The sequence below is a fragment of the Triturus cristatus genome, chromosome 7 (genome assembly GCF_964204655.1).
Source record: "Triturus cristatus chromosome 7, aTriCri1.1, whole genome shotgun sequence".
Classification (NCBI taxonomy): Eukaryota; Metazoa; Chordata; class Amphibia; order Caudata; family Salamandridae; genus Triturus; species Triturus cristatus.
The window spans coordinates 397865069-397892179 of record NC_140590.1 but is presented as its reverse complement, the minus strand read 5'-3'; the positions used below and the strand labels follow the sequence as shown (position 1 = coordinate 397892179).

At 45.9% G+C, this 27111-nt stretch overlaps 1 pseudogene across 1 annotated transcript in view; it reads right to left on the bottom strand.

Moving 5' to 3' along the window:
- LOC146809781 (uncharacterized protein ZSWIM9-like) overlaps positions 1-27111 on the bottom strand; it is a 133858-nt pseudogene that overhangs the window by 87191 nt on the left and 19556 nt on the right. The window contains exons 4-5 of the transcript XR_014966485.1: positions 12214-12305; positions 10843-10958 (exon numbers count right to left, since the gene is read on the bottom strand). The product of XR_014966485.1 is annotated as an uncharacterized protein ZSWIM9-like (transcript). The remainder of the gene's footprint in view (positions 1-10842; positions 10959-12213; positions 12306-27111) is intronic.

Below are 27111 nucleotides of genomic sequence, written 5' to 3'. Positions count from 1 at the left end.
ATTCAACAAGTGAGATGCGAGTTCGTTGTTATACATACAGATATCATGATGTACATTGACATAATATTTTTCAATATTAACATTTCCCCTCTAGTTGAACTGTCAACTATATAATTTACAGATCAACAACAGAAGAGTGTGTCCATCAGATGTGAACAAGTGCAGAGCGATTAAGAAAAGTGAATCACTATGTTTTTAAAAGAACCCTCACTCACCAACCTAGTTGGTGACATGCTTCATCATTGGGTTCCCACCGGAGAGACCGAATGTCTCCCCGGTGTGCTGCGACGCCTGAATTACAGCGGAGCTGGTTTTTTGTGTGTGGATGCAGTGCAAAGGGTGATAGTGTATTGGTTCTCTTTTGGAGCCTCTTTCTATATACTGTGACTTTTTTCTAAAACCCTTGATCCAGAGTACATCTACCTACTTGAAAGACACCAAGAGCCTACTGGTTCATTTACAGGATGTAACCTTGACAGATGATCCAACCTTCCTGGTATCTTTGGACATAGAAAGTCTATATACCAGCATTCCCCAGGAAGATACCATAAGGGTCATAAGTGAGACTTTGGAGATGAGTCCTTGGGACTTCCAAACCTCGAAACAGTTCATTGTCGACTGTGCCACCCTAGCCTTAGAGAAGAATTTCTTTGAATACAAAGGGACCCTGTTTCTCCAAGCCACGGGTACTTCCATGGGGAGTACCTTTGCTCCTAGTGTGGCAGGCCTTTACGTGTATGATTTCGAACAAAAGTACATACTGACCCCCAACAACCCTTTTTCACTCTATATATCTTTTTGGAAAAGATATATAGATAATATTTTGGTGATCTGGAAAGGACCTGAAACCCAACTTGTAAACTTCTTTGAATGGATCAACACCTGCGACCCCAGCCTGAAGTTCACCTACACGTATGACCAGAATGAAATAATCTTTCTGGATCTTACGATCACCAAACGGGAAAGCAAGCTACTCACAAAAACCTATTACAAACCGACCTCAAAAAACAATCTGTTAGCCTTCTCCAGTTTCCACCCACGACCACTTAGAGAAAACCTCCCTTTTGGTCAATTTTTGCGTATCAGACGCAACTGTAGTCGCATGGAAGACTTTCGCACCCAATCCGATAACCTTTCCACAAAACTGAAAAGAAGAGGTTATCCAGAAAAAATTCTAAATCGCAGCTACAAGAGGGCCAAGAATCAACACAGAGAGGCGTTACTGGAGGATTCAGTAAAAGCAGCAGAAGATATCCCTCTGACATGTGTGACGACTTACAGCACGGCTTCTAATGCTGTTACCAAGTCCATCCGTAAAAATTGGGGCATTCTTATGAGTAACAACTTGAAATGGGAAAAACCCCTGTTTTCTTTCAGGAAGGCTAGAAGCATAAAAGATGCTCTAGTACACACGAGACCACGAACGCCATCACCTGACAACATCCCGTCTGTCCTACAATCCTGGGGACTTCCCAAAGTAACAGGACATTTTCCTTGTGGGCAGTGCAGTGTGTGCCACCTCACGAAAGCAAGCAAGACTCTGAATCTGGAACAAGACAAAGTGTGGAGTCAACGTACTCACACGAACTGTAACTCATCCAATGTCATCTACCTACTTACATGTCCGTGTGGGATCAGATACGTTGGAATGACCACACGTAAAATCAAACAACGCATTGTCGAACACAGAAGTACAATCCGCTGTGGGAAAAGCATTACCAAAATGACAGAACACTACGCAGCACTCAAACACACCCCTGACGACCTCACCTGGACTATAATTGAACAAATTAATCCAGGGATCAGAGCGACCAACATTCTGTTCGAAAAGGAACAACGTTGGATTTATCGCCTGTCTAGTCATACTACGGGTTTCAACGATAATATCCCATGGGGCACAGTGCTAAAAAGATAAATAGTTAATAAGATGATATGCCAATGAAATAATCTGTTGGAAGACAAAACATCTAACCAGTCACTCTGTGGTTCACTACCTGTATTTTCATGACACCACGATACTGTGTTTTTTGCTCTTCATAATGAACAAGTCTTGGCTCCACTGAACACCCATCAGGCAATATTTCTTACATTCTCGCCATTGCCTTTATTCTAAAGTATTATTATCACGGGTTTAGAGCAATAGAAACTGAGCAATGGGCATGTCTTTTAAAAGTCTTTACTCTAGTGAACATTCCTGTCATTGCTTTATTCGAGAGTATGTAAATTTTAAAACATCGTAAAATCCGTTGAAAAAGCCACTCCAGCCGAAAAAGTTGTCACATACACCCGCTTAGCAGGCGGTACGCATAACTCGCACAATGTGATAAGCCTCCCTTCCGTCACATTGAAACCCCCGCCCCCCCTTTTTTTGGCACCAAAACCTCTAAGAGTTGTGCGACTCTCCCGGAAGTCGACCAAGCTTACTGTATTGCCTGACAGGCAGCAGTCTAGCTGTTTCCTCCCACGGTAACGTCTCACGTGACAAGCGCGATGACGTTACGCCTTCTGATTGGTAAACGCCTACTATTTTTTCTTCTCGGCTGCTCCGGACGTCAATATCCGAGTCCGCAGGAGGGCCGAATAGGTGTTGCAGAGGGCTGGTGACTTTGGAGTAGTAAGTAAAGGTTCTACGGATTCCCATACCTTTACTCCAACCGTGTAAGTTTTTAACTCTTTTTATTCTTTTCGCTCCCCGTCCAGAGTGTGACTACAAGTCCCGCCTCCCACCCGGACTCATGTAGCGAAACTGAACTGAACATCACGTAAGCACTGTGATCAGCTTTCTCGATGTTCACAAATCCATAAGACAGGATAACCCTTCGAAACTCCATCACAAACCAAGCATTTTACTTCCCTTTCGCCTCCTAGAAGTCGGCCAGAGTGCAGTGCTGACCATCAGTGTGAAGGCGATACACTTATGCCGCTTTGCCGTATCACCCCCCAAAAAAAAGGGTGTAGCACTTTCTCCGGCACGATCAGTTATAGCGCTAATGAGCACCACATGATTTTACATTTTGATCACGGGTAAATACTAGTGAATTTTTCCCGTAGGCTCAGAACAATGGACAATTCCCACCATGTGTGTGCATGAAATACTTCCACAACACTTGTGTGATTAGCCCAAGTCTGTTTTCTTGTGAAAATATATATGTATTTTGTGAATCATTGTATGTTTGTTCTGTGTTGTTTCTTTTTACTTTGCCTCAACAGAACTAAAGCTCTCAGAAATTGCTGAAGGGTAATCTTAACCGTAAGTCTCAAGTGGTATCTGACCCCACAGGTTAGGGTACGCCTTAGCGCGCGTATACCGCCGTGGTGGTCTCACTTTAGGTCCTGACGAATGCTTCGTGCACTGACGCCAGAAGCAGAAACATGTTGACCACTTTTTTCACTTTGCACTTGATTTAGGACGTAGCTGGCCTAATTATCACCAGTTTCTAACGTCCGTCACACCAATTTTAATTGTGTCCGGTTTACCACTATTAAAATTCCTTATTGGTTGAAACTGTGGCATATTTTAACTTACACTATCACCCTTTGCACTGCATCCACACACAAAAAACCAGCTCCGCTGTAATTCAGGCGTCGCAGCACACCGGGGAGACATTCGGTCTCTCCGGTGGGAACCCAATGATGAAGCATGTCACCAACTAGGTTGGTGAGTGAGGGTTCTTTTAAAAACATAGTGATTCACTTTTCTTAATCGCTCTGCACTTGTTCACATCTGATGGACACACTCTTCTGTTGTTGATCTATACTAGCCCTGGGGGACTAAGAGTGGCTCCAAAAAACTCCCTCTCTCTCCTGTTGTTAATTTATAACTATATAATTTACCCCATTCTTCATGACAGTCACATTAGTCGAAGTTCGGTGTGTATCTGTTGTCTCTATTACTAATTCCCTAGTAAATTGCATTCTACCTAACTTGAGACTGTGTTTTTACAGTAGAAAACTCCCACTTGTAGGAAACCACACAAAACTAGAACATAGTGAGAATCAGGAGCAACAACAGGCTCATTCTGGTCACCCATTGGGGGAACCAGGAAAACAAATTGAAAAACAAGTCCTGCGCAGGGGAACCTCCCTCCTTCAAGTCGGATTGCAGATGATGCAGGGCTTGAATGGCAAGAGCTAGTGTCTTGTTATCCATGTTGTTTCCGCTGATAAAAGTATAGCAGGATGCTCTGATCTTGACAAACATCCGACCCTCCATCATGGTTGTGAAGTCCAACTCATACCGATTTTGCATAACCATAAGGCAGATGACTCTTAGTTCTTCCTTGTTAGTGTTTAGGCTGATCTCATTATTGTTGATCATCATTAGCGTTTCCTACCTGGTTATTTGTAACCACGGGTATTTGCTTTTGTTTGCAAAGTGAAGAAGGGTATGGACCCTCCTACTTTTACTTGAGTGTCAGAAAACAGTTAATTCTTCCTGAGTGCCCTTATACTGATCCCACCCAAAGTAATCAGCAGTTTGTTTTTCTCTAGCCTGATGCACTAGAGTTATTTTCTTCTGTAGCGGCTGTTGGAACAACTTGAACGAGGGTGTAGAGGCCCCACCATCTGGGGAAAAGCTGGGTGTAGGCAAACTCACCACACTGCCAGTAGGTATCCCTCAACATGAAGGAGCCCCATTGCAGATCTGGTATGTGTAGTATTACAGCACAATTTTAATTGATGCCAAGTGGGATCGTTCATCTGCCTCTGAAACACAAACAATGCAGTGTAAGTTTTCGTACAATTAGGGGTTGCGCCTTCCCTTCGAGCCACGCTTACCTATCTATCTCATTGTATCAGAATTGCTGACATAGGGTATCTATGCTGGCATTCAATCCTTCCCTTCTAGACTCATTTCCCCTTGTATCATCAAGGTGAATTCCCCTGTACTAGAACTCCATGTCTGGGGTTCACTTGTTAAAGAATACTACCCCAGATACGTTAAGGGCCACCGCTGGACCACAGACAGAAGTGAGCGTGGACATACTGGTGCGGTAGTTTGCTACCTCCAAGAACCTCTTCTCCCGAAAATCTTGGGGCCAAACAATGTCCTCCCCTGTAGCGCCCCGCCTGCGCATCCTGTCTAGCTCAGTTTGAATGTGACTAGGTTCAGTGAAAAGGTATAACGTTGTGGGGTTGGTTTCGTACCAGGTGATGTTAACCACTACTCTGTGGGTTCTACTCTAATGGGTTGTGTGTTGGCCCTAATCCTACATAGGTACAGGTAGATGAGACATATTGCTTTTTCAGCTGCTATTTCTTGCGCTAGGTAAAGTCTGTCTGCACCCACGGTCATGTGTTGGTACCATGTGTTGTGCAGGAGTGCGCTGTGCAGTGCCTGCAGAATACTAGCGTTTGGTTCAGTACAAGTATAAGTGAGGTGGGAGAGGTCCCTTCACAAGCACTGTGAAAATGTCGAGGTAGGCTCCATGTGACTAGACAAATTTCTAGCTGTGGATGGATGCGGACACACCCATGCTAAGCAGATGAAATACAACGGTGCAATAATACATAACTTTTGGAACATTGCAGGTCTTGGGATGGTGTCCGGAGGAGTCGTCTGCAGCATTCTGGTGTCTGGGGGTGTCTTTTATTGGCACTGTGTAAAGAGTGTTGTCAAAAACTTGTCTGTAAAAATTGTTCCTGGTCTTTTTAGCTTCAGCCCTTAGGCCTAGTTTGGATTTTGGATGTTGCTACTGCAGCAATTTGGGGGTTGTGTGCACGTGTATGCCCCTCTGGTCCCTGCACGTGGCGTGTAACAAGGTTTTCCCATATGAAGTTGGGTGTTCTTTCTACACCCTTATTCTGGAAGGTTCAGCTTTTGGGCTACTTTTGGGCTTCTTCTTGCAGGCCATTGAGCTCCTTCCTATGGTCTCATGGGGTGTTGGTTGTAATATGGCATACTGGTGGGGGTTAAAAAGCTGCTCTGTGGCCCCATGTGATTCTTATGTGACAATTACTGGGATCAAGCCCATTGCTTCCTTGGACGATGTTCGTGAGGCCCTGTGGTATTTGCGTTGACAAGATGGGTGCGATGATGATCGTATATGTGCACCTTGTGTGGGGCTGCGACGGTCATCTACAGAACCCCTTTCCCTCCCAGGGCCTCTCTCTCCCTCGGATCCAGGATTCTTTGGGTCTGCCGCATCCTACCCGGTGACATGCTACTCCTGCTGTTTTGGAAGGACATGATCCAATGAGCAGCCTTTTGATGTTTGGAAGAACTAGGGGAAAGGAGGAGGCAAGATGTCTTACTTGTGACGGGAGTCAGGTGAGCGACTGGGATTTGTTGTGTTACAAATAAGGACCGAAGATGGCTGATTGCCCTGGTAAATCTCCCTACTGACTTGGTCCCAAATTGTCGCTTATTTGTGCGTGGACTGTGGAGTTCTAGGGGGACACCATTATCTCTAGTTCATGGAAAATCTGGCTTCCGGCAACAGAGCATCACCTTGTTTTGGAACTGAAAGGGGGCCTCCACTAGCTGGAGTCCAAAAAATGTTAAGGAATGAGGTCCTTTCATCTTAGTCATAGGAACCCGTCCCAATTGGACTTGGGTGAAGGGACCTGGTTGCCTGTTTCTGTGCACTGGTCTGGGGCTACCCTGCCCCCTCGTCAGACTGCCCTTCCTCCCTATGCGTGGCCAGTCAACCCAGCCTTAGGGAACTAGCAGCAGTGTGGGGCATAGGCCCCTGCAGGCATCCACAATTGTGGATTTTAATGTGAATTCCTGGTCGATCAAACATACGGCAGCTCTGAGTTTAACCTGAACGTAAGTTAAGGCTTGAGTTTTCTCCTAATGCTGTGTCACTAATCTTTATTGTTATGATGAGTTTTCTGACATGGGTATGAAGTGGATGTGCCGTATTTGCGATTTTTAGTCGTACTGTGCATTTGGATTGGGCAATTGTGTAAAGGTATTACCTCCCCAGACAGTTACCCCTCCCTGTCTTGGCTGTGTGCTTGCTGGTGCGGTTGCCATGTGTTTCACCAACCACCTGGTCCTTGTTGTAGTAGTGTGCTTGCTGCCTGATTTCCTTGTGGCTGAATATACTGTGCGCTCAGGTTTATTGGGCTTGGCTTTGTGAATGGGGATTTTGCGAGGACTGATCCAGGCCTATTGATCTTTGCTTGTGATAAGCTTTTAGGCGGCATTGATCCGCAATGTGGCCCATTCGATGACAGTAATAGCACACTCTGATGTCTAGCTACTGCCAGCCTCCCTGTCCTCTGCCGTTAGGACTGGGTGAAAACCCTCAGGTGTTTGGCGGCAGAGCTCCCTTCAAGACTAGTGCTATATACACGGTTGCGGGCAATGCTGCCCCCTCGAGGGCGGTCTTTTTTTACTTATGTTGGACCAGCTTAGCGGTGTCTCTTTGGGCTTGCTTCTGTATTTCCCTGTCATTTTCTGTTTCTTCCTGTAGTAATGTAATATGTGGGCATGTATCTCCCGCCAAGGTTTTGTGTCTAATTCTGCTACACTGTCTAGACCACTCTGTATTTTGGCGGGTGATCCTTCCTTTTGAGGCTGTTGTAGAAGAATGCAACCTGGGGGCCTGTGTCAGTCCATTGCTATCCTGTCTCCTGACCTCACCGTTCCCTTATTCTGTCCAGAAAGTCGGTCACTGTTTCCCCAGGGTTCATCCTCCTAAACCTGGGCAGTCAGGGAACATTTACCTAAGGGCCATCCCGATCCGGTGTCTGAATGAGTTGAATGGGGCTCCATCATGCTCTGTGTTGCTCAGCGTGTCGGTTGGGATGCGGGCTCCGGAAAACACCATATTGGTCTGCTCTCGGATGAGGCTGCTGAGCAGACTCTTGACATTACCTATTGCTAGGTTTATCCCCGCAGTTTTCTTCTCAAAACAGGAGACCCATTTTCCCTCTCCGTCCATCAATGGGGGCAGTTTAGTCCTGAGACCTTCTTTGTCCATCTGGGCCAATGGCACATAGATGGTCCCTGACGTGCCTTTCTGTAACAATGGACATATTTTGGCTTTTCTGCAACATAGCTCTCCCATCTTCTCAGGCATTCGTGCATGTAGGTGAAGTTCAATCTGGGATCTCCCCCTGCGTGCTGTTGCAGTCTTTCGGAATGGCCATGTTCTCTGGTTCGAAGGATTCCTCCTCTGGCCAGGGTCTATCATACTGGCCTTCCCTTTCAGTCCAGCGGGCTAGTAAGTGGCAGCATGGTCAAAAAAAGACCTTGCCTTCTTCTCTCAACACTATCTCTCCAGGGATCAGTTGTTTGACCGGTGCAATCAGTGGGAGCGGCAGACATCCTCTCCATGCCCTAGAACTAGTGGTTTGCTGCACGGCCCCCTCGACCAGTGGATTGGTGTAACCTAGGGCAGGAATGGCAGGGATGACATTAGAGAGAGCACCTCTGTGCCTGTGTATGGTGGGAGAGGTGCATACGCCTTGCTTGCTGGGGCAGAATCGCAGGTCTGTGCCACCTCAAAGGTCGCCCATATTTCTAACAGCGTGTAACGCCCTGAACGTCTCAGGATCGTTTAACAGACACGATAATGAGAACGCAACCACTTGTGAAGGTTTAGTTATTTTAATGAAGGCAAAAATAATACAAGGAATAAACAAAGGTTATAGTCACTGGAATCCTCCAGGCTAAGTACGTTACCAGCCCACAGCACGGATGGTCCTAGCCGTCCTCTGCATATACGCCGATCCCGGCGTATGCCAACAGAGGGCAGAAATGAAATGGCCGACAATGCCAATCGGTAGGCTGTGAGGGGCACGAAGAGTGTTGGGGAGAATCGAGGAGTCAGGGAAACACCCAGCCGGGGTCTCTACCTGAAGGGAGCAGCCGCTCAACCTCTTCCTCAGACTGCACCGGGACGCGGAGTCACCTCCTGGTGATGCGTCACCGATACCCCAATCACAAGCAAAGAAGACTGAACCGAGAGCAGCCGCTCGATCGATCCTGTGGACTTCCGAGTCTGTAACGCGGCAAACACCTCCTGGTGTGCGTTACAGCTGGCAGTCCCTGTATCTCTGGTCGGGCTGGGAGTTACGACTCCAACCAGCAAAAGCGCCACTGCGCTTTGACTCAGCCGAGTCAAAAAGCGAAGCTCAATGGTAATCCGGTAGAGCTTCCGGGTCCTTCACAGGTGACGATGGGGCAAGACACGGCCCAGGGAGTAACGACTCGACCTACCTCCGTTCTTGCCTTACTGGAGCACCACTCCGGAACACTGCTCTTCACTAAGCAGGTACGTCGGTGTAAACACAATATCCGACAGCGTTGTACCTCCCGGTTCCTCCCTTTATAGGGCGTGTTTTCCTTGAGTTATGTAACAGCTCTCCTGTTTACATAAGGGCGTGTTTTCCTTGAGTTATGTAACAGCTCTCCTGTTTACATAAGGGCGTGTTTTCCTTGAGTTATGTACCAGCTCTCCTGTTTACATAACCTCTCAACCGCTAAGCATCCTGGGAGATGTAGTCCGTTTTCGCTGGTTACCGTTTTCCTCCCCTCGCATGACAGGAATTCTTGACACAGCGCCTCTCTTCTAGCCTTCTTCTGCCTACATACTTGGTCCAAATGTGTGTACTTGTGTGTTCTGTTATGTTGGTGTCAAAAGTCACCCCCCTTGCCAAGGGAACGGATGCGTCTTTGTGTGTGCGTGCTATTCAAAATGCAAAATGCAAAATGTATCTAGCTTTTTAGCCTGTTTAGGGAACCTAGTTTGCATATGGTTTAAAGGCGACACTATGATGGGTTGTGAACTTTTTAAGCGCTAGTACACTTCTAACGTAACAGGTCCTTTAAACAAACTCAAATACTACTCTGATCATGGGGAAAATATGTACAAGGGATTTTGCCGGCAATAACTATTCTTACTATGAGCTCAGCTTAGGGCAAAGATGCCTCAATACAAGTTAGTACATAAAACCACACATATGGAAAATAACCTGTAAGAAAGTGCACTGGGTAACTCAAAAACATTATGAATTGTACTTTTAGCAGCAGACTAGCAAAATGTAAACGGCAACTTTTTCATACACAAGTGGAATCGTTAATTAGACATAACATTTAACATAAAACACAGTTGCATTAATTTATTGGCACCAAACATAAAAAATTGCCTCAACTGAAAACCACAATGGAAATAGAAGTAAAAAAGAGAAAAAACAAGAGAAGAAAAAATGATGAATTTGTCAAAAAACATTAGCCCGCTCCTAGGGCATGCCACTCAATGACAAGGGGAGGCTCTGTGCGGTACACAGAACTAAGTGAGCCCGATAGTCTGTCAATATGGGCTTGAGGACAAAGATAGCAACAACTTGCAAAGAGAAGAAGGAGTAACTTGACAACTACAGGCCCTCCTTGGCTATGCCCAAGCCACACCTTACTGTCCAAGGTCTAAATGTTACCCTAATGTCTGAATTGCACTCTGTATCACACGCAGAGGTAATGCGTTCTGACTGTGTTACTCCTGATATTCCAATCGAATAGCACCTCTCACTTCTTTCACCAGTGTTAAGAAATCAACAGCACTAAGAAAACTCCCTCAGATTAAAAAATAGGATCGAGATGCTGGCTCTATATCTGTGTCATGCCCAGCAGTCCAAGCGGTGAGGCCCCAGCCCTGTATCTCATCCTGGGAAAATGCGTACGCTTTGTGTTTTGCTCATCGATCCAAGCAGTTTGTGAGGCACCCCGAGAGACAAGCGTATTCTCTGTGTCACACCCAGTGGTCCAAGAGACAAACAACCCTCATCTTTTCTAGTTTGCCATACACCAAATTTCTGGGACTAAGGATCAGATCTAGTCTCTTACCCACTGACATCAGCTTCAGAACAAACTTCCACCCGCCTGCTTACCATTCTTGTTGAACACACGTGACTCCGTACAGGCAGAGGCCTTTTCCTTTGGCTACAACCGGGCTTGAAAACCAATATATCTGGCTCACCAAAATGTTGTTCAATTATGAATTTACCTTGAAAAATAAAAGACAAGAGGCGTTAGGCAAAACGGGAACAGTTGGTTTATTTAAACGCAGCACCCGGGAGAGCAGACAACCGAGTTGGGGTCTGAAGACTGTTTCAAAACACATTGGTTTTGGCCGTCATTTTATACATTATATGAAGCAGCATAAAACAATTTATGCTTCCTTTGGAGACAAGGCACAGTGACATAAATCTGGTCATTTGGCAAGAAGAACAGGTGTGCCTCGACCTTGCATGGACACAATGCAGGACAACGGGTACGTATCCAGAAGTTCGGCATGAGGAGCGCGTAATCACTGTGCGTAGTGTGCCTGCTGTGCTCTGATTGGCAATGTGTTGCTAAATTAGTGTGGCATCTGACTTTCTGGTGTTTTTGGGATCGGGTGCCCCTCTGTCTAAACGTGTTTTATTGGGGCCAATCTCCTGAGACCACTGTGGTGTCACTGCCTATCTCTGGGATTGATTTGGTTTTTCCTGTTCGCACATTTGTCTGAGTTATGTGGCCCCTCCCCCACCACCTATGATCTGTCAATCCGTTGCTTCAGGCCTAGATTGCAGGGCCTGCCTGACCACGGAGTTCTGACTCAGGGTTAAGGGGGAGGTCATATCAGGTGAATCCAGCAACGGAGATGCGAGTTCGTTGTTATACGTACAGATATTATGTTGTAAATCGACATCATATTTTTCAATATTAACATGTACATTGTTATGACTGATACTATTGTGATCTTTTTGACACCCAACTACATAAATAATATCTGAGCTGTGTTGTGAGTGTGCACAGTGGTATGTCTGATTTGTTCTATTTGATGCGATAGCCTACTTGAACTTACTATTGTGTGCACAGTGACTTCTAAGTACTGGGCATTTCTGCTTGGTTATGCACTCCAGTACTTGTACCCTGTTGTGTGCAGCATTAATTATGCTTGCCAGTATGTTTGTTGTTATCCAATCTTGGAATATCTCAGTTGTGGTTAATTGTTGTGAAGTGTGCTGTCTAATGTGTTGTGTTGAGTGTTTGTTGTTGCTAGATGAGAGTACTGTTGTGAGCACATCAATGTTCACATGTCTAGTGTATATGCACTGTGTTGGATGCATGCCAGGTGTTCTTTCTAATGTTTCCTGCCCTGAGTCTAGTTGTTCTCCCCATCTAGATCAGCCAGTTGCAGGGATATCTGTTGGGATCTCCTGCAAATTTGTCCCTCACTTTCCCATAATATCATTTACATTATAAAGACTTCTTACCTCTTCCCTGCTCCCCTCCCATCTGCGTAATATTGTAACAACTCTTTTTTTATGCTGACGCGTTGCAGTAATGGTTGATTGAAGTAAGAAGGCTGGAAAATGAAAGAGAAAGAATAAACGGTACAATGCAGGAGAAAGACCACATTGTTAGATACAGGGTTGTTATCATATGTATCTTTAAGATCAATGACCTTAATGTGTCAAGTGAACTGTGATTATAATACAGAACTACAGCTTAGTTTGCAATACAGTTAATTTTACACGTGAGCTGCACTTTTCTGGGGGGGGGGATAGGCAGCCGCGGATTTCCATGGCTGAGTGTACGCAACTCACATATGATGGTGGTCTTGACATGTCTGACGCACACAAGTTTGTTTTTGGGCGACCCAACTTGCAGCCATCAACAACTGAATATTTAGGGACAGAAATGCCCCTGCAAATAGACTAGAATTTGATATTTTTCACTACCCAAACCCAATAAACCATCTCTGTCATTCTAAACCCCTCTACATTTCCTCAGGGTGACAGTTATGACCCTGATGACCTGGTGCGTTGCCCTAAAAGAGATCAAGTGGCATTCTAGGCTGGGTTAGGAAACCCCCGTTTGGTAGGGAGACTGGCTCCCTAATAGCAGTATGGCTCCCAACTATAGGAAATGGGATAACATTGGGTTCACCAAACTAGGAGATGTGCGGCAGGGAGACCTTTTGAAATTCTTCAAGGAAAATCTAAATCTAAATCCAGTATTTGTAAAGCGCAAACTACTCACCCTTACAGGCCTCAAAGCGCTGGGGTCCGTCATGGAAATTAAGTGAGAGAGAGAGAATGTACTTTTATTTGATTTTATAAAAAACCATAAAAGGGTGGAAAAACCACCATAAATAAAACTTTCAAGGATATACATTGTGATTATTATTATAAAAAGTTAAAAAAGTTAACATGTAAGCAGAACTTTCAATGGTTACAAAACCACGTATTCTAATGCTGCGCAAGTTGGTTAACGGGTTCTGTGTTGGCCAAATCTCTTGCTGCATTTTTCAAAAAGTTTATGGCTCTGCAGGACAATGGGATGGATGAGCCCGTGAGACAGTAAATCACTGCTGCTCTACAAGTTCTTATTTGTTCCTTCCTAAAGATCTCCCGAAGCTCCTTTTTGCGCATTTCTGCCAAGGCGGGGCAGATACAAAGTAGATGCAGTAAGGACTCATCCCAAGCTCCACACAGGCGACATTCCTTTGATTGCCATACGTGTTTCCATTTTGGGGTCAGGTCCTTTGATGGGTATGACCCTAGCCTTAGTAAAGTAAAAAAGTGTTTTTTCTGGTCCGAAAAATGATCCAGCAGGTAGGGTTGGGGTTGCAGCCTCTGGTATGACTGGATCACGGCCCAGGCGTGTTTGTTTTTTGCTAAGGCAATTTTGTCTAGTAATATGGAATGCCGTTTTATGGCTTTGTTGACCAATGGTTTAAAACAAGAGTAGGTGGGTGCTGTAAGCCATGCCTCCTCTAACTTCAATGCTGAGAGGGAGGCCCTCAGAGCTTCGAAAATTGAATTTTTGAAGCTAGCTTGCTTTTCAATTTCCGCCCAACAATAACGCGCGAGTGTGTTTTCCTCTGCATCTCGCATCCTCCAATAGTACTTGGCTAGTATGCCTTGTTTGTCAGGGATCTGATTTTTCAAACCATACTCGAGTCGAATTTGGGCTTGTGGAATGTGGCGGGGGATTGCAAACAGTTTCTTAAAAAGGATTGACTGTTCCAAATTCAGGCCTATAGCATCCTTGCCATTCAAGATATCTGTGCCATATGAGATGGAAGGCAAGAATTATGCTGCTATAACCTTTAATAGGTGCCCAGTGGAGCCGCCTGCAAGTTTGTTTTTTAAAGTTTTAAAGGCAAACTGCAGCTGTTTGGATTCCGTATGGCTTTGGGACACGTGAGTCTTAAAAATAAGTTTGCGATCAATTTGGAAGCCAAGGTATTTGTATGAATTCACCTCGGTCAGAGGTCGTTTATCCAAAATACAGGTAAATTTGCGGTCAGCTTTATGATGTTTGTTGAAGCTCATCACCTTAGTTTTTTTATGATTGATTGTCAGTTGGACCGAGGTGGTATAGGTTCCGAGTTCTGTAATTAATCGTTGCAAAGCAATTGGTGTTTGCGCCAGTAAAACGATGTCGTCCGCGTATTCAAGGCTGGATATGGGTGTTGTGCCAAGTTTCGGGGGATCACATTGGATAGACCGGAGGTGCTCGTCCAAGTCAGCGGTATAAATGTTAAAAAGGCACAGTGCCAACACGCACCCTTGTTTTAACCCGTTGAGTGTGTGGATCTTCTTGGTAATGCCGCAGCCCGGATGCTGGTAGCACTCCCGAGATCTGCATCGGTCTCCCATATCCTACCAAAACTACATTGGTTGCCGGTTGAGCGACGAATTCAATTTAAAACTCTTTGTGTCGCTCATAAAATTCTCACTCAACAGGCCCCTCTGGGCCTGGCCAAGCTGCTTCAACCATATCTGCCTCAGCGATCCCTTAGATCGGCCAATCAGATGCTGGCAATTGTCCCTCGGGTTGCAAGAGAAAAAGCCGGAGGGCGATCATTTCGCTGTCTTGCGGCGATACTCTGGAACCGGCTCCCGCTTTCAATTAGCGAAATCCAGACTCACCTGACCTTTCGTAAAGCAATTAAGACCTGGCTCTTCCCCTCTGTGGCATAATGTCCATCTTGTCCAGCCATTCTCTTGCGTCTCTGATCGCGCTGGGACGCCCCATTGCTGGGCCAGCTATGCGTGTTATAAGACTACCAAATAAATAAATAAATAAATAATAATGCTAAGTCCGTCTCCTGATCTAATCTGGACCCACGTTTCGGAGTACAGATTGGTTATAGCCTCCAGCAGCTTAGCTGGGACGCCCCAGTTGCGCATTTTTGCCCATAGCCTGGCTCTTGAGACCTTATCATAGGCCGCTTTAAGGTCGATGAAACATACATAGAGTGGCCTTGAGGTACGAAGGGCTTGATTGGCCATGAGTGTTACAGCGGAAATATTCGTCAAGGTGCCCATCCCAGCCCTAAATCCGGTTTGTGTTGGGGAAATAAGATTTGTTCTCGCCACCCAGTCCTCTGGATCTACCAACAGGTTTGATGCGTAAATTTTAGCCTCCACATCAATTAACGCGATCAGTCTGTAGTTTGCAGGATCGGAACGAGAACCCGATTTGTATATTGGGCTTAGAATGCTTCCCCTCCAAGAGTCAGGGATCATATTAGAAGTTAGAATGTCCGAAAAAAGAGGGGACAAATAATCTGCCCAGAATGGTGGATTGTGCCGAAACAAGGCATTTGGGAGGCCATTAGGCCCGGGGGCACCCTCAGATCTTAGTTTTTTTTATTGCTTTCAGTACTTGTTCTTTAAGAATCCGTAAAGGAGAGTCTGAATCAGAGGGGAAGTCGTATTTCGTTGAATCTCCAGTGGTAACTCTGTTACTGAGTTGGGAGCCACAATCAGCAGTGCCTGGGGAGAAGATTTCATTATATAATGATTCGATGTGGGCTCTCAATGTGACCTCCATGGTGTCCGAATTGTGGTGGCGGTTCCTGCCATTAGTTAACTGGTGGATGATTTCCCAGAAAGGCTTGGAGTCTCTTTGTTTGCAAGAGTAGTGGAGTTTCGCCCAAAGATGTTCCTGGAATACTTTCTTGGCCGCCATGATATCTTTTTTAAGGTCTTTTTTGGCTTTGGAAATTAAGAACAATTGATCTTTAGTAGGAGTTGAGCCCTGTGTTCTTAGTTTTCGTAGGTTTTTGTTCATTTGTTGTTTTTGAATTCTCAGGCTTTTGGTGAACCATGCTGCCCCCAACGGTTTGCCTGCTTTTTTGCCAATAGCCAATTTGGACCAATTTTGGTTTAGTTCAGTGGTGAATGTCTCCCAGGCCCGGATGCTGGATGGTTCGAGATTAAATTTCTCCAAAATGCTAATGCATGTTGTCATAAAGTCACTTATGTTATCATTTTTCCAGATGAGGCGTTTGAGATTGTAGCATTGGAGTTCTTGAGACTTTGCGTTAGTGAGAGTTGAATTTGTATTATTACTTAGGAGTATGAAGAATTGCGGTTGATGGTCACTCTCTGCTCTATCCAAAATTTGGAAGTTTTTGATCCGGGAAGCTAGATTATGATCTATAAAAGAGTAGTCAATGGTTGAAGCTGACTTTTGAGTGACCCTTGTATATGCCGCTGGGGTATCAGTTGGACAGTGCCCGTTAAGCATACGCAGGGAAAGACCATACAAGTGAGCTGCGCATTGCTTGCCAAGGGTGTCGTGTCGAGTTTTGGCCAGAGTGACCCGCCTACTGACATTAGTTTCTTGCAATAAAGACATGTTGAAGTCCCCTGACAGAATGATGTTAGCGTCGGGGTAAGCAAGTTTTAGGGTGGCAAGTGAGGCAAATAAGTGGTCGATGCTTGCCCGTTTTTGATTGGACGCAGGATGAATGTAAATATTTATAATCAGTAAACTATTGAAAGGCGCACTGTCAAGTTTGACACATAACATCCAGGGGGAATCCAGGTCTATGGAAACGGCGAGTCCAGAAATGTCGGTTGAAATGAAAGTGGAGAGGCCCCCTTTTGCTCTCCCTCGATTGGTCCCCTTTGTGGCCAGCTTCTAAAATTCCTTGTAACCTACTAGGGGAGTAGATTTTATTAACCAGGTTTCCTGGAAGAGGAGTATTTTGTATTGTGTTATAAACTCCATGAAGTCAGGGTCTTCTAATTTTGTCCCAAGGCCGAACACGTTCCAGGAGCAGATTTGGTAGCCTTTAGGTGAATTTGTGGCGACTTGTGGATTTTTTCATGCCCTGGTTTGGGAGATTCCAGGCATATTAAAGTGCCGGAGTCCGATGGGCTGACTGGCTTCAGGTTGAACAAAGGTGATTGTGATTGTCCTAACCGTGGAGTCTATGCCAGGAAAAAGACTTCGGTTATCCGGGCCTTTGCACCTTTTAACAGGCCCGCTGGTTGATTTGGCATGTGTAATGGACTGGGATAACGTGGGGGGTCGATCTTTTTTAACTCAATACCCCAGTTTCCAAATGAAACCCTCTGCTGCCAGATTTGCTCAGTGACGTGGAGTCAATGAACGTGGCGGTTGTTGATTCTTGGAGTTCCACTGAATGCTGGTTCTGGTAGAACCCTATGCTTTTAATGTCCCTGGAGTTAATGTGGCTCAGAGTGGGCAGAGCCTTGAATAACTTCAACAGAACACTTCTGTTAAGGAAGTCATGGTTGCCCCTTGAGACGTAGTGGGGGATAAAGTCCAATATTTTGTTATCTGGAAAGATCTCGGACTGCGGCGCGTGTTCAGAGCCGTGTTCCATTTTAGGTGCTCCCTCAGTAGGCCCAGGAAGCATCAAAGGCAGATACGGGAAGACATTAGTATTGTCTAGTGTCGGAGTTTTATTGGCCTTTGTATTTGTGATGACGATACGTCCCGGACTCGGCTTATGCTTTTTTTTTTCAATTTTACCTGAGTTACTACAATCTTTCCGGACATTGTCTACTAGCGTATTTTCCACACTGGGGCTCGTTATAGTTGCATAGTACAGTTCAGTCCTGGGCAAAAATACAGAGTTTGCTGTTAGTTTTGGCGAGGTATTAAGATGTTGCTTCTCTTTCTTAGTTGGTAGTTTAAATAAACTGTGTAGATTGTCTGGCAGCGTTTGTTTGATTTCAGTGTAATTCGGGCTGCTTGGTGTAATGGCAGAATCAAGTGGGGCGATTAGAGATTCCTTGTTGCTTGTTGCTACCGAAGTATATGGGACCTCGTCGTTGGTATTTTGTTTCCTTCCCTCTTCTGGTGGAACAGTAATTACATTGGTTAAATGACTTGATTGTTTGCTTTTTCTTGCTTTTCTAAGGCGTTTTTTCTCCCGCTTAGTTAGTGGCTTAGTTGGTTTAATCCGCCTTCCTGGAGAATGATGGTGATTATCGGAGAACTGAGAGGCCGAGGTATTAGAGTTATCATGAGCAAGTGCGGCCAGAGGTGCTGGTGTATTTACTAAAACTGGCGATGAAGATGGGCCCGTGCAGCCGATTAGTTGTCCTTCCATGGGCCTGGACCGTGCCATATCCTTTACCAGTAAATCCTTATCAACTTGCCCTGCCTCGGGAGAATTGTTCGAGAGGGCTTCCTTGGTGGTGCCCAAAAGGTCTGTTAGTAAGATTGGGACTGCTGCAAGTTTGTCGATAATTTGAGTGCAGTGGCAGTGGCGCAATTGATAGGTGGTCTCTTGATCTCGCTGAACCTTAGTGATCATCTCGTTGAAGCTATGTATTTTTTGTTCAATCCCCTGGACGTGAATGGCTAAAATGTTTAAAAGATCTACATGGGTGTCAAGCTTATTGGCGTGGAGGGTCATAGCTTTGCTAATTGTGTCCAGGGTGTTGAGCAGGAGTGGCCAGACGGAAGGTGTTGGAGAACAGCTGATTTCTTCGTTGGGAACTTGAACATGGTAATCCTTGTTACTGGAGGGGGCTGAAAGCCGATTGCTCTGACACTGGCGTCTGGGTGGCGTGCAAGATGGGCCCCTTGTACTTATGCACTTGAATTGAAAAAGTGACGGAGCAGGGGTGGATCTGTGAGTGTTGGGCTGAAAAAACGACTCCTCCAGTGATTCAAATTGGCTGGGATGTTGGAGTTTGTTATGTACAACTTCCCGCTGATATAATGATTGTACTGGCCTGTCTCTGCTATTTGTATTGCGATTGTTAGGCTCATGCGCTTCAAAGTGGCAACCGCCAGATAGCATAATCAGGTTGCCAAAAGGACTCATGGTGTTTGAAGTCGATTGAAGATTGATAGCGCCGTCGTTGAGAGCCTAATAAGAGTGATGGTGAGAGTGGTGACTTCAAGCAAGAGGATGCTGAGAAAGACTTGGACGACTGAATATGATGGTGAATTTGTGCCTCGGTTACGACGGGTGTTGGTTTTAGGTGCAGATCCAAAGAGTGAAGTGCGTTAGAAGATAGAGTTTGAAGACTTGGGACTACAGTGGTTGTTTTAGGTGTTGCTTTCCAGCCACTCCTGTCGTCCTCGCTCCTTATGGTTGTTCCATCCCATGAGGGACCCATGGGGGCCTCGCTTGTGAAGGCTATAGTAGGTTGGATTAATTTATTACAATGCGAAGTCTTAGGGTTGTTATAGTGTAGATTTTCCGGGGTGATTTTGGTGGCGACTTTTAGAAAGTCGGTAATCAGAGCCCGTTTTTTACTGTTTTGGCCTAAGTGGGACCTTGTTTGGGTCATGCGAGGAGCTGTGATATCTCTTTTCCACTCAGCGTCCGAGGCTGGTACTGTATGTTTATTCGGAGTCGCTGTTGACACAACACTTGACTCAAGATGGATTGCACTCGCAGGGACTTTAGGGGGTTTCGAGGGTGCAGGCTCGCATAAGAAGTCTGGGTCTCTGCCACTTAGTGGATCGAATTCAGACGACGGCCTGCTAAGGAGGGCTGTGGTAAAAACAGTGGATTCCTCCTTGGCTTTGTGCTTTGATTTGGGTGGAGGCGCTCCTCTGGTTTTTCCTGAGCGCATCTCCAGCTGCTGGGTTGTAATGCTTGGTGCTTGGTGTTTTACTTTGCTTTACTTTTACTCCGCTTCGTGCTTTCTTCGCGCTAGACCTGCTGCTGTTGCGGTGTGTCGGAAGACGCGGAAAACTAGAATCGCTGGAAGAATCACGGCGGGCAGCACCATGCACCGCCTCCCAGCCAAGCAGTGATTTAAGTGGGGGAAAACTGGGGTGGTTAAATGGGCTACCTGCTTGTGGGCTCCGGCTCCTCGGTCTCCCGCTTTCTTCCCGCTAGCAACAACCAGCGATGGCAACAGCGACGTCACAGGCACGGCCCCCCCGCAGTCTGATCGCTCGATATCCTCTACTGCTGCTCCAAACACCGTAGCTAAAGCTGAAGCTGGAGGAGCCGTGGGAAGAGCGGGCAGGCAGGGAGACTGTTAAAAGGTGCAGAAAGGATCGCGTAGCGGGTGCTAGCTGTTGTAGTGGCTGTCCTTGCTGTCCTTGCTGGCCGAGGGTGCCGGCTCCAGTTACCAGTTGCAGCCCCTCAAAATCGTGAGTGCGTCCTTGAGAGCCACGACAGCCTCTCTCCCCCCCCCCCCCCCCTCTCTCGGGGTTAGTGCGCAGGATTGTAATCCGCACCAGCTCGGAGCACTCAGCGGCGTCTCCGGGTCTCGAGAGCTCCTGTCCGGGACCGGCTGCTCCCTACGGCCACCACGGGGGGAAAGAGCGGCAAAGATCCACACCACAGGAGCAACAAGTCCCTGTCCCGGGCTCAGCAGCGGCTCAGCACGGCTGTAGGGGAGTTTAAGCAGCCATCCCACCTGCTCCACCGGGCAATCGGCAGGTCCGCTTTTCTGGCAGCAGTTAGAAGCAAACTCGGCAAGCTCACAGGGTAGCTATGCGACCTCTTCCTCGCTCGCACTGTAGGCTGCACTGAGACCGCGGGGGGCCGCAGGAGCCGCCGGCCGGGATCGAGGTGCTGTCCGCAAAAACAATGAAGCTGCAAGGGAGGGTAGCAGCGTCCTCCTCGCTCTGCAGCTGGCGAGTGGCTTCGCCGGTCTGGAGTCAAAAGGAAAGTCTGGACTTGATCCTTTAGAGACCGGCGTACACATTCGAGAGCATCCGTATGAGCAGCACACTTCGTTTTCTTTGCAATGGAAATTAAGTGAGCTATTGCCCAGAGTCACATGGTGCTGAGCTGGTCTGCCGCTGGAGCTGTGAGCCCTGTGCTCCGAGGTCAACTGCCCTGGCCGCTGCACCACACTTCTCCAAGGAACAGCAAATTAACTTTCAGTTGCACAAGTCTCAATTGTGTTTCCCTCCAACTTTGGTACATGCTGGACCTCCTACTCTACCGCTTACTATGCCTGCCAGAATCTAGCTCATTAGTAGTCAGATTAACTATGGAACCCTTGGCGAAGAAACACATTGCACAGATTTACCACACGCTACTGGCTCGTGTACTAGACCCAATGCTGTCTTTATTATTGGCATGTTAGTTATATTTTATTTACGAAGCACAAACAAATCACCCCCAAAGGGGCCACTCAGGCTGGAGCACTCTAAAACAGCAAAGTAAACGAGCCAGGTTTTGAGGAGTTTGCACAAAGGTAATTTGTTCCAATGATAGGGTGCCAAATATGAAAAGGATCTGCCTCCATATCTAACAGTACGATTGCGACGGGGGCGACGTAATGACTGCCCTCTGGATCTAAAGTTACCTGTGGGAGTATAGAACTGAATCTTGTACCACAAACAGCCCGTTTCCAAAAAGGGACTTGTGAACTAGACACAGGAGTTTGAAAAAGGAGCGCCTTTTTTATCGGAAGGCAGTGCAGAGGTTTAATGGAACACAGACATAGGCCCCTGTAGACAATGAAGACTGGAGGGAGGCAAAAATGGCCCCTCGTATACTCGCTATCTCAGCTAGGCTCAGACTCATTAAGCTTCATATACCGTATACCTGTACCGTATCGAAAAGAAATCATACCCCTCTCCTACCTGCACTAGATGCCAGTCCTCACGAGGAACCCTTCTTCACATAACCTGGGTGTGTCCGGCCACTCAACCATATTGGAAACAAATCCAGTGAGGGATGATTTATAATCCCAAATTGCCCTCTTTGGAAATATGGAAGACCTGCGTGGCACCCTGGCCCAACTCTGTGGTATCGATGTTGGCTACTTGGTGGCCTAGCGTGGCATGGCAATACACTGGAGGGCCCAACACCACCTCACTTTGAGGGAATGGCGAACTGGTGTGGATCACTGTTGCATCCTTGAAAGGACGGTGTATAGGGCACCACGATGTCCGTCTAAACAAAACAGATATGGGGCCAATGGCGGGCTCAATGTAATCCACATGTTAGCCAATTATCGAAGCTGTACGGCTGAGCACCCTAGATGTTGGATTCAAGCTTCCTTGGTACCTATATAACCAAGTTGACCTCTATTGTAGTGAGTTCTGCTCTACCATGCCTTGGGGAAATGCATCATTTCTGTTACTTCCAATGTCTTTCTTTGTATAAGATGTACACACTGTGTATAAGCCATATCTGTTTAATTGCAAAAAAACACAATAAAAAGGTTTGGAATAAAAAAATTATACAGCCGAGCTGCACCCCCAGCCTTGTTGACAGTATTAGTGATGTATTTCTAAACAGTTTTAAAACAATCTTTCTTTTGGCACATGCATTCTCTTTTCTGATAGCGCACTTGTGCGACGGGGAAAGGAATCTTCCAAGACTGCAGGTTGGCTGATGGGGGATAGGCTCGGAAGGAATGAGTTCTTCAGCTGGCAAGACTTTCCCACCTTCCTTGATGCATGGTGTGAGGTGCGAAAGGCAGTGTTCACCGTCCCACACTGCGTTCTGCTCAGTGATGACGGAGTCTGCAGGGAGGTGGCTCAAGCCTTGAAGTGCAGCAGTGTGGACTTGGGATGCGGCACTTGTCCTTTGAGGTAAGCTATCCTTCCCATCTGTTTGCGGATGTTGTGGTGATATCTGGGTTGTTCCGTTTTAAGTATTCACCAACCCCACAGATTGTTGTGATCAACTGTATGTTGTGATCTCACTTTGAGAAGCTTGATATTTGAATTACGTGACCACCTCACTGTAAGATTGTAGTCAATATCATATATACTTAGAATTTTGTTAATAATTTGTGCACTTGTAATGATTCTGTACTCTTTGGATGATTCTTTCCCCTATCTCTTCAACCTTCCCCTTCAATTTCACTTAAACCAGAAAAAAATGTGTTATTGCCAGCCTTCCGTTCAACCATTGAAAAGATGATTTACATGCAACAGGGTTCAAATTCAGTTACTAATCTTGTGTTCTTAACACTGACACAAACAGCATTCTCCAAAACACTTGCAGACAACAAAGGTGCTTTATTAATGGTCTGGGTTTATCCCTAGCCGTACAATGGAAACATTTCCGCACCGCTCCTTCTACAAGATGGTCTCTAGATCTCCCCCATCATCAAACTCCTGGCCAGTTGACCTTCATGGGTCACATAAATCAATTTGTCTCTCATCCCCTTTGGGGGTATCACTTTCATCCAGCTCATTATCTTCCATCTACCATTCAAATCATCTCCCAAAATGCCTGAAACCTTCTTTACACGTTTTTATTGGGCCAGCGTCTACAACATACTTGCTAACCTCTGTAAGCAATTCATTATTATTAGTGACCAGATTCCACTCATCATGACAAATTGCCTCCTACCAACCCCATATCCCCAATGATTCAGAAACCTTCAAGGCATCAAAATCCCTAACAGTGGTTAGCTACAACAAATAGTTGCCCTGCTTCTCATCCCAAGCAAATTGTCTGTATGTTAAACTCAAGCAAACCTGCCACCCACCTTGAGAGTCTTTGTTGCCCTTCCTAAGCCTATAAATTGAAACAAATCATAGGTTTATGATCTCTCCACAAAAATAATTTGAAATGTGTCCTCACCTGACACCACCACACAGTTTCTCTTACAGTTAGAGTACTTCTGTTCATTTTATCACCATGAAAAAAATTGCTAAAACCATTTTTGCGTTATCAACCATTTAGGATAACTTTGCCTCAAAACACCCGTTACTCCCATCATCTACTAACAAACTTCTCCTCTTTAAATTTAAATTACTCCAGCTACGCAGCTATCACAGTTTTATCTTTGATCGTCTCAAAAGTCTTGCCACTTTTCTGGGTTGATGCCATCACCTCCTCTTTCTCTATCAAAGGAAAACAATCTTGGAAAACGTTTCGACACAGCAATATTCTTCTAGGCCCATACATTATTAAACATCCTTCTTTTCTTTTGGTTTTTGGGCCTTTACAATCTCTTCTACCAGATCAAGTGTAGGCTTGATCTCTTCTCCATCTAGCACATGACTCAAATAATTTAACCCATTTTTCTTTGACTAGCTCAGCATTTTCCATGGGACAGTCATGTCTTCTATGTCACATCTGTAAAATATTATATGGTATGCTGCAAAAGCACACTGCGTAGCAAACGGGAGAGGTCCAAGACATAACTCACCCCATTAGGGTCAAGAAAGTGCTGCATCAGTACCGGCTCGTGTCTACACTCAAATGTAGATAATGAAACACAAGGTGAATACGAATACAAATTAATGGGTTCTTACCATTACCTACTGTATTTTTATTTCTGAATCATACTATTGCCCAGCATACCTCTTAAATTGATCTTGTTCACCAGGATTAATATCTGTGGATAACAATTCCTGATTCTTCTCATGACTGTACCAATCAATGTACCAGGTCAGCTAAAACTAATAATGTCTCTTTGTCCAGAATTTACTGACATTCTAGAGTTTCATTAAGCTACTTATTAACATTACAACACTTTAACTTGCAAAAACACCGTTCTTATTCTCATCACGGATCTCTTGAGTATGCTCAACTTTTCTTTCTCTGCATATCTGTGCATAATGCCCCATATATCCACACTTCCTGCAATTAGATTTTCTGGCGTGAATCTAAGGCTATTAGGAGGTGTGTCCTACACAGCCACTCTTAAACATATAGGCCTCCCTTGTAACTTTTCCTTTTCTTCCCAAGACTTACTCTAGACACCTCATCCCTCTGCTCCTTTTAAAAAAAACTGTTTTTATTGTATTTTTTCATAAAGAATTGCCACAGTACATACAGTGCATAATATATAGGATTGGTAGTAACATAAAGCACGACAGTGGCAGGTAGTTCAACAACACCAACAACATAGTGCGGAGCCCACATCGGGAGAGCGTGTACTTGGTCAGTCTTTCAGTGGTCAGGGATAACCACTGATTGTTCGGTAGCAGAAAGTGTGGAGAGTAAAGGCAATTTGCTTTCAGATATCGGAGAAGTCTTTCCCAAGCCCAGCATGTTAGATGCAATGTTTGGATCCCTATCCCCCGTGCAAAGGGCATTGTGAGTGTTTGCCATCTTATGCGGGCCTGCACGCCGGCCCAGACCAGCCTGATTATCATACTCCGAAGAGTTTATATTGTTTTAGATGTGAGTTGGATGGGAATATTTAAAAACAGATATAAGAAACAGAGCATCACAACCATCTTAAAGATGGCTATTCTAAGGGCGATCGACAATGGGAGTGCTATCCATTCATCAATTTGCGTTGATAATCGGTTGATTGCAGTGCCATAGTTAAGGCGGATGACTTCAGATGCTGTGCGATGCAGTGTAATATCGAGATACAGAGGAGGGTCATCACACCAGCGCAAAGGGAAGTCTAGTGTGAAGGGGAGCGTAGCGTTCGTCAAGGGGAATATGTTGGTCTTGGCTCATTTGATATGGAGGTCAGAGAAGACTCTGAATCGTACCACCTCCTGGAGGAGGGGAGGGAGGTTGTTTTCAGGTCACATACAAACAGAAGCACATCATCTTCATTTAGAGAGGTCAAGAGAGGACCACAGTGAAACCTGAGGCCCTGCTGGCGATGTAGCTCCTGGAGATGCCGCACCACGGGTCCATAGCAATGATAATTAGTAGGGGCGAGAGCGGACAGCCCTGTCTGGTGCCTCACGACAAAGGGAATTGATCTGTAAGTTCTCTATTGACTCGGAGCCGAGCCACAGGAGTGGTGTAGAGAAGACGGGCCAGGTCTCAAAAGACACGGGGGAAGCCTAATTTGCTAAGTGTTGCATAGAGGAGCGGCCACTCCAGGGAATCTAAGGCTTTCTCAGCGTCCAATAAAATCGCAGCAGCAGGGACTTCAGGTTTGATTTGATTGATTACCACGAGTATTGCACACAAGTTGACGGAGGTTGACCTGTTCAGAACAAAGCCATCTGAAGAGGGGGGATAATTTAGTCAATTAAAAGCGATATGTGTGTCGCGAGCACCTTAGCTAAAATCTTATTGTCTTGGTTTAGTATGGGTAGGGGCCTGTAAGAGGCACATCTATCAGGTGGCTTACCTGGCTTAAGTAGTAAAGAAACAATAGCCTCTCGCATCGTGGGAGGGAGTGTCCCCGATTCCAATGCCTCCGCATAAACCTCTAGTAGGTGCAGAATTAGTAGGGTTTTGTATGTCATATAGAATATGCCTGTGAGTCTATCTGTGCCTGGGGCACGGGCGCCATCAATGTCGTCTATGGTCTGGGATACTTCATTGGCGTTTATGGGAGAGGCAAAAAATTGACGTTGGCCCTCTTCAATCCAGACCATCGTCACCTCCGCTAAATAGTTGGAGAGAGTGGTATCCACTGGTGGGGAGCACATAGTGTACAAGCGAGTCTAGTATGGAAAAAAAAGTTGAGATTATGTCCGCCCCTTGAGTGATGTGAGTGCCATCGTCTGGTTGCAACTGAGTAATGTATGAGGTCTGGTGTCTGGGGCTAAGTAGCCTGGCCAATGTCCGCCCCGTTCTCTCCCCCTCATTGTATACCCGGGCCCGCGTATATATCCCATTAGCAGGCACTTTCATGGGCAGCGAGCTCTTAGAATTCCACCAGAAGCTACGCATGTTGATGTAAGGAAGGAGGTGGGTCGCCCGACAGGGTACGAGCTTCAAGGTCTCTCAGTGCCCTCTCTGCCACGTCACGATTGCGCCGAATGGTACGCAAGACAGCCGCCTATTTGGTTATGCAGATGCCATGAATATACACTTTAAATGCTTCCCATAGAGTGGCGTAGTGAGGCACCTAGCCCGTGTTGAGCTGGAAATATTTAACAATAGCCTTGTTTATCTCGCTTTTTAAAATGGCATCAAGCAGTACGTCAGTTGAGAAATGCCAGGGTCTGTATGGTCGTGTAATGCCGGGAATTGTCAGTGACATTAGCACCGGTGAATGTTCCGATAGCGTCCGGGC